Source organism: Pseudophryne corroboree, chromosome 6, assembly GCF_028390025.1.
Source record: "Pseudophryne corroboree isolate aPseCor3 chromosome 6, aPseCor3.hap2, whole genome shotgun sequence".
Taxonomy (NCBI): domain Eukaryota; kingdom Metazoa; phylum Chordata; class Amphibia; order Anura; family Myobatrachidae; genus Pseudophryne; species Pseudophryne corroboree.
This window is the reverse complement of record NC_086449.1, coordinates 272,475,839-272,488,676: the sequence shown is the minus strand read 5'-3', so window position 1 is coordinate 272,488,676 and position 12,838 is coordinate 272,475,839. Positions and strand designations below refer to the sequence as shown.

At 42.4% G+C, this 12,838-nt stretch overlaps 1 pseudogene; it reads left to right on the top strand.

The window, feature by feature from the left end:
- Positions 1–11,664: 11,664 nt before the first annotated feature.
- Positions 11,665–11,784, top strand: LOC134937296 (5S ribosomal RNA; annotated as a pseudogene).
- Positions 11,785–12,838: the final 1,054 nt, after the last annotated feature.

Sequence of the window (12,838 nt, the reverse complement as noted above, 5' to 3'; positions counted from 1 at the left end):
CAACTTTCCCGGAACAGACACTCCAGTGATACGAGATTCTCTACACTCTGCTCTTTGTCACGAGTTCGCTCCAGGTCAGCGACCTTCTTGCAGTGGGACGAGTGGACCCAAGTCTCTCTTTCGGCGACCTTCAATGCTGTCTTTCTGGTTAACAAGACTTGGTATGGTCCTTCCCACCTGTCTATGAGGCAACCTGAGCGTAAAATTTTTTGAATCATCACATAATCCCCAGGCTCAATGTCATGACAATTACTGTTCGGTAGGTCAGGAATCACCAGCTTTAAATTTCTTTGTTGATTTCTCAGCTTCTGGCTCATCCCAACCAAATATTTCACAGTCACTTCATTATTACATTTCAAATCATCCTGGGGGTCTATCATTACATGAGGTTGTCGACCAAAAAGAATTTCGAAGGGTGATAGGTTAAGGGGAGACCTGGGAGTGGTTCTGATGCTGTACAACACTAGTGGCAAAGATTCTGGCCACGACAATCCAGTTTCAGCCATTAATTTGCTCAGCTTGTTCTTAATAGTGCTGTTCACTCTCTCCACCTTTGCACTCGCCTGTGGACGGTACGGAGTATGCAACTTGCTATTAATTCCCATCAGTTTGCACATGACCTGAAAGACTTCACCTGTAAAATGGGTACCCTTGTCACTTTCAATTATTCTAGGGATACCATATCTACACACAAATTCCTGCACAATTTTCTTTGCAGTGAACGTAGCAGTATTTGTGGCAGCAGGGAACGCTTCTACCCAGTTGGAAAATACATCAATACAAACTAACACATATTTTAAATTCCTACAGGGTGGTAACTGTATGAAATCGATTTGTATTACCTGAAAAGGTCCGTCTGTCGGAGGGATATGGATTGGATCTGTTGGTATTGACTATCCAATATTCTTCCTCAAGCAAGTAAAGCATGTCATTGCTCTCTTACCTGCATGAGAAGAGAATCCTGGCGCACACCAGTAGGCTCTTACCAGCTTGCACATACCCTCTTTGCCCAGATGAGTCAGACCGTTTGCCGCCTCAGCTAAGCTTGGAAAATATGCTCTGGGGGCCACCGGCTTACCTTGTCCACCTGTCCATAGTCCTGAGGATTCCTGGCCATACCCCTTTGACCTCCAGACCGCCTTTTCCTGTAAAGAACACAAATCTTGCATTTCAATTAATTGTTGTGTGTTGATTGTGTTAAATGCCATCAGTGATGTGATGTTCGTTTGTATGGGGGTGCTGGCTGCTGATTTAGCAGCTTGGTCTGCCCGGCTGTTACCAAGTGAACTTGGGTCTTGGTTGTAAGTATGTGCTTTGCACTTGATAACAGCCACTCTGTCTTGTTCCTGTATCGCTGTTAGAAGCCTTTTTATGTGGGATGCATGTGCTACAGGTGTGCCAGCTGCCGTCATGAAATTTCTGAGGCGCCATAGGGCCCCGAAATCATGCACTACTCCAAAGGCGTATCTGGAATCCGTGTATATATTAGCTGACTTACCCGTGGCCAATTCACACGCTCTGGTTAGGGCGACCAACTCAACAACTTGTGCTGAGTGCGGTGGGCCCAGGGGTTCAGCTTCTATGATACCTCTGTCGTCTACAACTGCATATCCAGTACACAAGTCTCCCGATTCTGTCTGTCTGTGGCAACTACCGTCAGTGTAGAAGGTAAAGTCCACTCCTTCCAGTGGGTTGTCACTAATGTCAGGTCTCGCAGTGAAAGTTTGGTTCAGGTATTCCATACAATCATGCGTATCGGTGTCTGCACTAAATCCTCCTTCACCATTATTCTCATCCTCCACCCTTTGTGCCTGTCCAGGCACACTTGGCAAGTAAGTTGCAGGATTTAGTGAGCTGCATCTCTTAATGGTGATGTTTACCGGGGCCAGCAGTGATAATTCCCACTTTGCAAACCGAGCAGATGAGACATATCTGGTTTGGGCTGAGTTCAGTAAGGCTGATACTGCATGAGGTGTATGAATGGTCAGGTCATGTCCTAACACTATGTCCTCGCTTTTACTTACCAGCAAAGCTATCGCTGCAACACTTCACAAGCAAGTGGGGAGAGACCGCGCTACAGTGTCCAACTGTGCACTGTAGTATGCTTCCGGTCTGCTGGCATCACCATGTCTCTGAGTTAAAACTCCTGCCGCGCACCCAGCACTTTCTGTACCGTACAATTCAAAGGGCTTCTCATAATCTGGCATACCTAATGCAGGTGCCTGTAATAGGCACTGTTTGAGTCTCTCAAATGCCAGTTCGGACTCATCTGTGTGCGAGACCCGTTCTGGATTGTTTGAAGAGACCATTTCTTGCAAAGGTAAAGCCAGTATAGAGAAACCTGGAATCCAGTTTCGACAGTACCCACACATTCCAAGGAAAGTGCGGATCTGTTGCTGCGTTTGTGGCAGAGTTATGTCGCGAATCGCATGTATTCTATCAGCGGTGAGGTGTCTAAGTCCTTGAGTCAAGCAATGTCCCAAATATTTTACCCTGGTCTGGCACAACTGCAACTTATCCTTTGAAACCTTGTGTCCCGTTTGGGAAAGATGAAACAGAAGCTGTTTCGTGTCTTTCAAGGACGATTTGAGTGAGTCAGAACACAACAATAAGTCATTGGCATACTGTATTAGCACTGACCCACTCTCAGGTTGAAAGGATTGTAAACAGTCATGCAAGGCCTGAGAGAAAATACTCGGGCTGTCAATGAAACCTTGGGGAAGACGAGTCCAGGTGTACTGTACTCCCCTGTATGTAAAGGCAAAAAGGTACTGGCTGTCAGGGTGAAGAGGGACAGAAAAGATAGCAGAACAGAGGTCAATGACAGTGAAAAATTTTGCAGTAGAGGGAATTTGCATGAGGATGACAGCTGGATTGGGCACTACGGGGAATTGGCTCTCAACTATCTTGTTTATCCCCCTTAGATCCTGCACTAGCCTGTAACCCCTCCCCCCACTCTTTTTCACAGGGAAGATGGGACTATTGGCGGTGCTGGATGTCCTGACTAGGATGCCCTGCTGTAGCAGCCGCTCTATGATAGGGTACACTCCTAATTCTACCTCTGGCTTCAGAGGATACTGAGGGATTTTTGGAGCTATCCTACCATCTTTTACTTGTACTACTACTGGAGCTACATTTGCCATCAATCCAGTGTCTTGTCCATCTTTGGTCCAAAGGGAACCCGGTATTTGTGAGATCATTTCCTCTACCTTTGATGGACACTTGTCTATAACAGCAGAATGCGACATTAGCCTTTGAGGGGTGTCTAATATATCTTGCACTTCTTGAGCGTGGTCCTCAGGTATATCCAAGAAGAGACCCTCAGGAGTACAATATATGACACACCGCATTTTACACAATAGCTCTCTGCTGAGTAGATTAGTTGGAGCCGATGCAGCCAGCAGGAAAGAATGTTTGGTTTGCAAGGGCCCTATCGTAATCTCTGCAGGTCTACTCAAAGGGTATTGTTGCACAGTTCCTGTTACTCCCATTGCCGAAACTGTTTTACCCGTGGTCTTTATACCTGATGTGGAATTCAACACTGACCTGGCCGCCCCTGTATCTACAAGGAAAGGTAATGGTACACCAGCTACATCAACCGTTACCTCAGGTTCACTACCAAGGCTAGCAATCAACTTCACTGGCTGCAGAATACAGGTGTGGCCCAACCCCTATTGTGTGTTGAGACCCTCCCGCAGCGCATTGGCAGCTACAATATGTGAGGGGGGTAGCTGAGAATTTTCGGAGGCCTGCCAGTCTCTCCTTGGTGGGTACCTCCTTGTTTCCCTTGCATGTGGCTCGTAATTTCTCCTAAGTGGTCCCTGATCCCATTTATGTGCATTGTAGTGTGGTTCATATCCTGGTCTAGGGGGTCGGTATACCTTATGTGTACCTTTATTCCTACATTCCCTCGAGTAATGTCCTACCTTTTGACAAGTATAGCATGTTACTACACATGACTTACCATCAGGGGTCTGGGGTTTCGGCTGATATGGCTTTTTTTGTAAGTGCGTCTATACTTACTGTCATCAGCTTTTCCCTCTGAGACTCCCTGTGCTACTGATGTTCCTATCGTGCTCGATAGCAGACTCTCTCAATGCAGCCACCGAGATACCTCTCCAGTTTGGTAGAGAGGTCTGCACTCTTGTTCTCAGTGCCTCCTTCAACCCGTCCATTAATACAGTAACAGCTACTCCCCTGTGATGTGCATTGTCTTTAATGTCCTCGATCCCAGTGTATCTAGCCATTTCCTGCAGTTCCCGATGGAAATATTCGGATGCCATTTCACCTTCTTTTTGTCTTATGGAGAAAATTGTATTCCATTTGACAACAGTAGGGAAATACACTCCTAGTTGCAGATTGATTTGCTTTACGTTCTCCTGATTGTATTCATCAGTGAGAGGTACTTCTGCATCTAACTTACTGTCTGCTATAAATTTCATGATGTCAATATTTGAGGGTAAACACACTCGTAGCACTGTTCGCCAATCTTTATTTGTAGGCTCATGGGCGTTACCTAACTCTTTAATGAATCTCTGGCATCCGACTAGATCTTTCCTGGGATCGGGAAATTCAGACATAATTGACCTTAACTCTGCCCGGGACCAGGGACAATGCATGGCAATGTTCCTGATGGGAGTTACTCCCTGATTGTCAGTTTTCCCGTTGGGGACTGCAATTACCCTGACAGGATTTAATTCAATTACATCCTTCTGGTTTGATTCTACAATGTGGGGAGCTATTGTCTCTGCATAATGTATAGTACCGTACTTACCTGTGGACACGACCTCACTTATCCCTCCGCTAGGGAGCCTGACTACTGCTCTTGTTGGTTTGGTCGTGCCCACCTGAGTGTCCTGTATGGTAGCTGCTAGAGAGAGTGCCGATATCGTGCTGGGCTCATCTTCCTGCTCGCAGTCCTGGGGAAAATTTAAAACGGGATACAACTGGCAAGGGTTAGCGTTAGTACATTTATCAATTACTCTCCTATCCTGTACCAATGTACCATTGTCTGTAGCCACTTTCTCCCCCACAATATATGGTGGTGGTGGTGCGGTCGCCATTGTTTTCCCGCTAGGTTTGGAACCTGCTGCGCGAGCTAATTCCCTTTGCACATCCCCCTCCTGTTGCTATAAATTTAAACAATCTGTATGTCTAATCCTTTGTTTTCTGGATTTTATCAGACATATCCTTATCCTTAAGTTCTGAAATACCTCTGGTTCAAAGCTGTACTTTGTCCGAGACACGTGTACAAAACCGTACGTCCGCAATAAAACAAATCCCACAACTTCTATAAATGTGAGCAATACTAACTATAATCGCTCACTTAACACAACACACAGTTTTTTCTGTATAAACCTTTACAACCAGGCCAGACTGCATTTGTGCTTTACACTTCCTTAAACATTTATTTTAGTTTTAACTATATAGCAACAAATGTATCCGGTTTCACACAGATCTAAATGAATATAGCAATCTGAGTCTTATGGCAACAATGTGAGAAGGTATACAAAGTATGGGTGCCTTTTGTTGTGTACGCTTTTGGCGCCAAAAAAAAAATTTAACAGATTTTTAAATAGCTTTTTTTCTGTTTGTTTTACGGGTTCTACCAGCATCTCTACAAACCATACAGAGCAGACGTCATCTAATCAGCACACAAGTAGGGTTTTCAGTGTATCCATCGACCAAGAAAAGGTTACGTAGGATACTTTCTGCCCGCCCTTTTGCTGATAGATTAAGTCTGCTGTGACCTGTTAGGCTGTGAGTATGTGGAAAACCGGACGATGCCCCCAATTGAGAATGCTAATTTTCATACAGGACTAAAAGCAAACACTTTAAAAAGACATTTCATACACTTTAAATGAAGCCGCTGCGGCCGCTATACTTAATCCGCAACCTACAGACTTTTTACACCGTTAGTGTACAGAGTCCCGTACCGAGTACGGACTTTGCGTACAAACGGCGCGCTGGCTGTACAAAGTACACACAGCGCGTACACACCCAATGATACACCGTGAACCCTTAACAGCTATGCAATGCGATAGTAATACACTTTAAACCTTAGCAGGGAAAGGAGGACACGACACCAGATTGTAATTAAACTACTGGGTTCCGACACCACAGCGTATTATTACTGAAAGGGGGTTACAATAACAAAGCAATACAATACAAAAGAATAATGGCTACAGTCAATGATACATACTTGTTTGGATTTCGCCGCGCTACCCAGTCTGGTCCTCGGTCATCTAGATAGATAACTTTGTGAGTCTTGTGTGACTAGGCCTGCAGCAGGCATCTTTTATACAATCTTCCAAAACTTAACACAATGGACACTGTAATCTCTTTGTCCATTGGACACAGGGATGGTCATTTACAGTACAGGAGAGGTCATAGGTCGGTTTGAATAGGTGGGCGATGTCTGTTCAAGATGCACTTGTGGGTGGTCTCCTCTGGGTTCCCGCCACATACTTAATGTACAGTAAATACAGTTTATATATATATTCTGCTCCTGCACGTAACTATTCGCAGGAACATGCGATCTTCTTCAAACCAACACCGGAATATTACCCTTACAATACCCTACAGCTGGATACCAAACACCACCTTATAACCTTGTTCTGTCCCCTCCTATCCTGTAAAGGTGAATCCCTTTGTTCTGTTACCATTTAAACTGTTGTAACTTACTGATGTGGTGCAGGGAGACTATGTGTACATTGTGCACTATTTGGATTAAATATGTAATGTGTTTTGATAGCTTTCCATGCGTTCACAAACTCTACAGTAATTACTCATACCACGCGCTAATGCGCAGGACCGCGAGAGCGACCATACGCAAATTGCGGACATGTGCACGCACAGCAGAACAAGTACACGCGCGGAGGCCATCTGTGTGTAGTTTGTACGTGATGTGTGTACTGCAATATTTTTCGACTTTGACACTTCTTGAGGCCGCCAGTGCGACTGAAAATGTTGCTAAAACCTGTGCAAAACCACAAAGCTCTTTGTACCCGTACGTCGCGCGTGCGCATTGCGGTGTATACGCATGCGCAGATTAGCCATTTTTTACACTGATCGCTACGCAGCGAACAATGGCAGCTAGCGCTCAACTCGGAATGACCCCCTTAATCCCCTGTTGTATTGTTCTCTCTGAGAACAATAGATGAAAGGCTTATGCTAATAAACCATGGTGCACCTAGGCGCAGCAGATAAGCCTAGATGAGCATGGCTCCATCTGTACATCTGAGCACATTCATCGTGCAAAAATATTGTACTTGGAAATGTATGTGACTGTATCAATTAGATTTTGTTTGTTTTTTACTGACATATTCTATACAATATTTTCTATTTATCTATCTATATAAATATATGTAAAATTAATTTCTAGTAGTTATTGATTTAAAGTGTGTATGACCTGTTCAATATATTTATATTACTAATTCCACATTCCAGGGAGATGATATTGTATTTATTAAACTAAAGATATTTTACACACTAAATTGTTGTTTTGTCTTGTAGCATCTCCCTTTATTTACCACCATCCATCTGTCCGTCATCTTTATTCAGTCCGTGCTGAATAAATGCATCCCCACAGCATGATGCTGTCACCCCCATACCTCACTGTTGGGTTGCTTTTTGCTGAGGAATGGGCAGTGTTAGGTTTGTGCAATAGCCTTTTGTATTAGAGATTTAAAAAAAAAATTGAACCGCAAAACTTTATCCCACGTTGTAGCTGGGTCACTCTGATGTTTTTTGGCAAAGTCCAGAAGTGCTTTAATGTGTGTTTTTTCATTTTTTTCTTCAGTAATGGCTTCTGTCTAGCCACCCTCCCATATAGGCCATTTGTACGCAGAGCCATTGATATGGCTGACTAAAGCACTTTCTCTCCAATCTCAGCCACTGAACTCTGTTGCTTCCTCAAAGTGATGGTTGGCCTCTCGGTGGCTTCCCTCACAAGTCACCTTCTTTTTCTGTTGCTGAATCATGAAGGACAGCATTGTCTAGGCAGTCCCTGGGTGCTATGATGCAGCTGCCATTTTCTTGCAATTGATCCAACAATGCTCATTGGGATATCCACGCACCTGAATATTATTTGTAGCCTTTCCAATCTTGTGCAGGGCTAGTTTTATCTTTAAGTTCCTTTGAATGATCATTGTTCTTCATTTTCACAGATGTCCTTCAGATTCACCGTATGACCAATGTTATTAGGGGGTCTCTTATCCATAAAAGCTAACCTTTTTTAGTGATTCGCATGTAAAGGCTAATTTAAAGCCAATTGTTAGGGTACATATGTCATTTGTGTAAACTAGGAGCGTCAATAGTACGGGGGTTGAATACTTATAGAAACAGTATTTTTCAATGAAAAACAAAAATGAGGAAAAATAATAAACCATGGGTTTGAAAGGTTACTTTAAGAGCCTAATGATTTGCAAAAAATATACTGCCTGAAATAAACGTGTCATTTGTAATACAGACAAATCCGCTGACTTAATTGGAACGGTTTTGATGACATATCTACTGTGCTAGATTCCATTGACTGCAGTCACATGTTATGATGTCACCTGGGAGCTGACTCTTACTTGATGCTCCTTGGTGCCAGCTGCCTTAAATAGCCACATAGTACCTTTTTCAATTATACATACTTACCTACTGTTCCTTGCCCTATGTTACGTACACCTCCCACCTAACCAGTGACGGATTTAATTGTCAGGCTGCCTCTAGGTACAACAGTAATTATCTCCCCACTGGTGGTGCTATTGCAATATAAAGAAAAAAAAAAAAGGATCAGCAGATGCTCTGATGCAAAGAGGGGGGGTGTCAGGAGTTGAATTGCTACTGCAAAGTCGCCTAGAAGCTGTGATAGGCAGCTCTTCTTAAAAAACACCTTTCTGTCTCTTCAGCCTCTATCTCTCCAACTCCCTTGTGTCTCTCCAGCCTCTGTCTGTATCTACAGCTCCTGCCCTGCAGTCTTTCCAGCCCTCTTCTATCTCTCCAGCTACCTTCTGTATCTACAGTTCCAGGCCCGCAGTGTCTCTTTAGCCCACTTCTGTCTCTTCAGCACCAGCCCCTTGCCTTTCTCCAGTCTCCTTCTGTCTCTCTCCAACTCCATTTTATCTCTCCAGCTCCAGACCAGTTCTTTTTTATATAAATATTTTTTTTTATTTAAACTGTTTTTATTAGGGCAGCAGACAAATCATTAGAACAGTATATTCCCAAGAATAGGAGACAAAATCATCGCATAACATGTAGGTCAGTACACTACACTGTACAATACACTTTGAGAAAAAAGCTTTTTTTGGGACCGCACTAGTCTTACAATAAATTTCTAATGCCCTCTGAAAGACTGATTTACGACGCTAAATTGCGTTATGGATACAGCAACTTTGTGCATATGGAAAAAATCCCTTTTGCAAATATTTGTTGCTATCAGTGGTGCTCCCTAGAGTCAAGAAGAGTATCAACTAAAAAGACCCAACAAAAAAAGGGTTGGAAAGTAGACTCTTGTGTGGGAGCACTCAATTCAGAGGATTGGATATATATTAATCAATTCTGATAAAACATAATTTTATTAATTCATTGTTAAAATATGATTATAGGAGTAAATTGTACGAAAAATAGTGTAGCTACGCGAAAATATAACACTGTATTATGTGCAATTCAGGTGGTCTTCAATACCACAATAAAAACCGGAAATCAAAAATCAAATATTTGGGCTATAGGTTTTACTGAAATCACAGTAACACCTTTGTATAATATATGACCATCATTTATTCTACAGCAATCCTATTCAGGATTAATTAGTCGTAGACAATTAAATCATAGGTCATACAGAACCGGATGCCAATTGGTATTATTGAGGATCACTCTAGATCGGGCAGAAGAATTTTTTGCAGTACCAGGTTGTTCCAGGGTGGTCTCCCATCCGAGTACAATTATATGCACATAGTTATTTCCTTAACACCCCCAGGATAAATAACCTTTTAAATTATCAGTGTTTAGATTTTATATCTCACTTTTTTATCATGTTGTTAGAAATATGCACCTTTACTAATTATTATATTTAATATCATAACCACAATTAACTATTAAACCGGCATATATAATATTATATATATTTTTTTCATTGAATAATTATATGTCAATCATTGAGGATATATATTTGTGTGTAGACTATCACGTTCTCCCCTTACTCTGGCTGATATCCTTACAAACTCAAGGATAGGTGCAACAAAGTGTCCAATGAGTATCCAGTACTGTCCTTAAATAAGAAACTCCTACTGATCACACTACGTTCTGTGATCAAGCTACACTGCGAAACGTACGTCATCTCCCCATGCGGTCACGTGGTGCGCACACGTGATCGCACTAACCGGAACTCCTGGACGGTTACCCGGGCAACGGCGGCGCCGGCTAGCCGCTGAGAGCCGGGAGACACACAGCTACCACACGCTGTGGAGCAGCGGACCTTGGCAGCGGCAGGAAATAGCTGACAACCGCCTCAAACCTCATCTACTGAAGCCAGCATACGAACTCGGCTTCACAGCACCTCCGGAGCCCTGTTATTAACAGGAACTACCAACGGCAGTTCTCCACAGGCAGCCCCTTGAGATTGGTATTGTATTAACACAGAAACCATACCCTAACACCCCCCACTTTTTTCAGCTTATTAATCACAGCCCAAATAGGCTATTAATTTGCCTTAAAAATATTTAGATGCTGCCTATATATATGTGTGTGTGCATTACATAATGTAACCAATTCCATGCACTGTTTCTATATGTCTATCAATGATAAGCCTGAGTTTATAGCTATCTGATTATTATAGTGCATACACATATTCCGACTGCTCCAAAAGGTGCTGGATTTATATGGTATCTAATAGGTATTGGGAGCGAACTAGTATATTTCTAAATACGGCAGATTATTGCACGAAGAATCCCAAAGAGGTTTACTGGTAGTAAACCTGCAGCAAATTGCTACTTAATTATTCCTTTGTGCATTATCTTCTGCTGTGGTGTGTGTGATATAAATTATTAGAGGCCACATATACTATATAGTGTTTACAGCAACAGGTTTGCTATAATTGTCGCCTGATTATTTATTATCATCATATCCCGGCTATGCAAGTGGACGCCCTTGCATAGAATTTTTGTATATGCTAACTGTCCGCATTGTAATTTTGTCTATATGCACAGTGGACGTCCCTGTGTATAATTACTGCAATTACGGCAGATTATTGCACGAAGAATCCCAAAGAGGTTTACTGGTAGTAAACCTGCAGCAAATTGCTACTTAATTATTCCTATGTGCATTATCTTCTGCTGTGGTGTGTGTGATATAAATTATTAGAGTCCACATATACTATATAGTGCTTACAGCAACAGGTTTGCTATAATTGTCGCCTGATTATTTATTATCATCATATCCCGGCTATGCAAGTGGACGCCCTTGCATAGAATTTTTGTATATGCTAACTGTCCGCATTGTAATTTTGTCCATATGCACAGTGGACGTCCCTGTGTATAATTACTGCAATTGATTAATATTGCTATGATTTCATTTCTATGGGCATAATATAAACACTGAACACACGACTGATTCAGTTCACCTCTGATATACAACTCTGGCGATACGGGTATTGGGATTGACTGAACGGGCAGATTAAGAAATTGCGGACATACCCCGCTGGAGATGCCCGATCTCGTCTGATCTTGGAAGCCAAGCAGTGGAGGGCCGGGTCAGTACTCGGATGGGAGACCACCCTGGAACACCCTGGTACTGCAAAAAATTCTTCTGCCCGATCTAGAGTGATCCTCAATAATACCAATTGGCATCCGGTTCTGTATGACCTATGATTTAATCCTCTACGACTAATTAATCCTGAATAGGATTGCTGTAGAATAAATGATGGTCATATATCATACAAAGGTGTTACTGTGATTTCAGTAAAACCTATAGCCCAAATACTTGATTTTTGATTTCCGGTTTTTATTGTGGTATTGAAGACCACCTGAATTGCACATAATACAGTGTTATATTTTCGCGTAGCTACACTATTTTTCGTACAATTTACTCCTATAATCATATTTTAACAATTAATTAATAAAATTATGTTTTATCAGAATTGATTAATATATATCCAATCCTCTGAATTGAGTGCTCCCACACAAGAGTCTACTTTCCAACCTCTTTTTGTTGGGTCTTTTTAACTGTACAATACACTGTAAGCATCTATGGGGTGAATAAAAAATAGTCTGCCGATTTTTCAAACATCAAAACATATAAAAAAAAAAACCTCATACACATACAGCTGAGGAAAATATGGAAAAGAAGAGAAAAAGAGGAAAGGAAAAGAAGAAAGAAAAGGGAAGGAGAAGCTGTGAGACGTAGGGGGAGGTGAGAGTATCTGCATAGAAAGGATGAGTCTTGTGGGAGAGAAAAGGGAGGGCTTATTCAATTAGAGATACAAAACATGTTAAGGAGATATCAGAATAGACAACGGGAGACAAACTAAGTATCTATAAAGGACCGGTATACAGGTGACTCCTTGAACTCGAACCAGGGGAACCAGGTGGTCGTAAAGTTAATGGTCTTTCCCGTTGAGAATGAGATAAGGTCTTCCATATCCAAAAAGTAATCGATCTTTTTAAACCATAGCTTAATTGAGGGCGGAGATGTGGATCTCCAAAGACTCGGGATAACCGCCTTGGCAGCGTTGCTAAGATGTCTTAATAGCGAGCATTTGTAGGAATGAACACCCGCAGGGGTGTAGTTGAGAAGCCAAAATTCTGGGATCTATAGAGACTATGTCCCCCATTCACTGGCGGATCCAGGGGGGGGG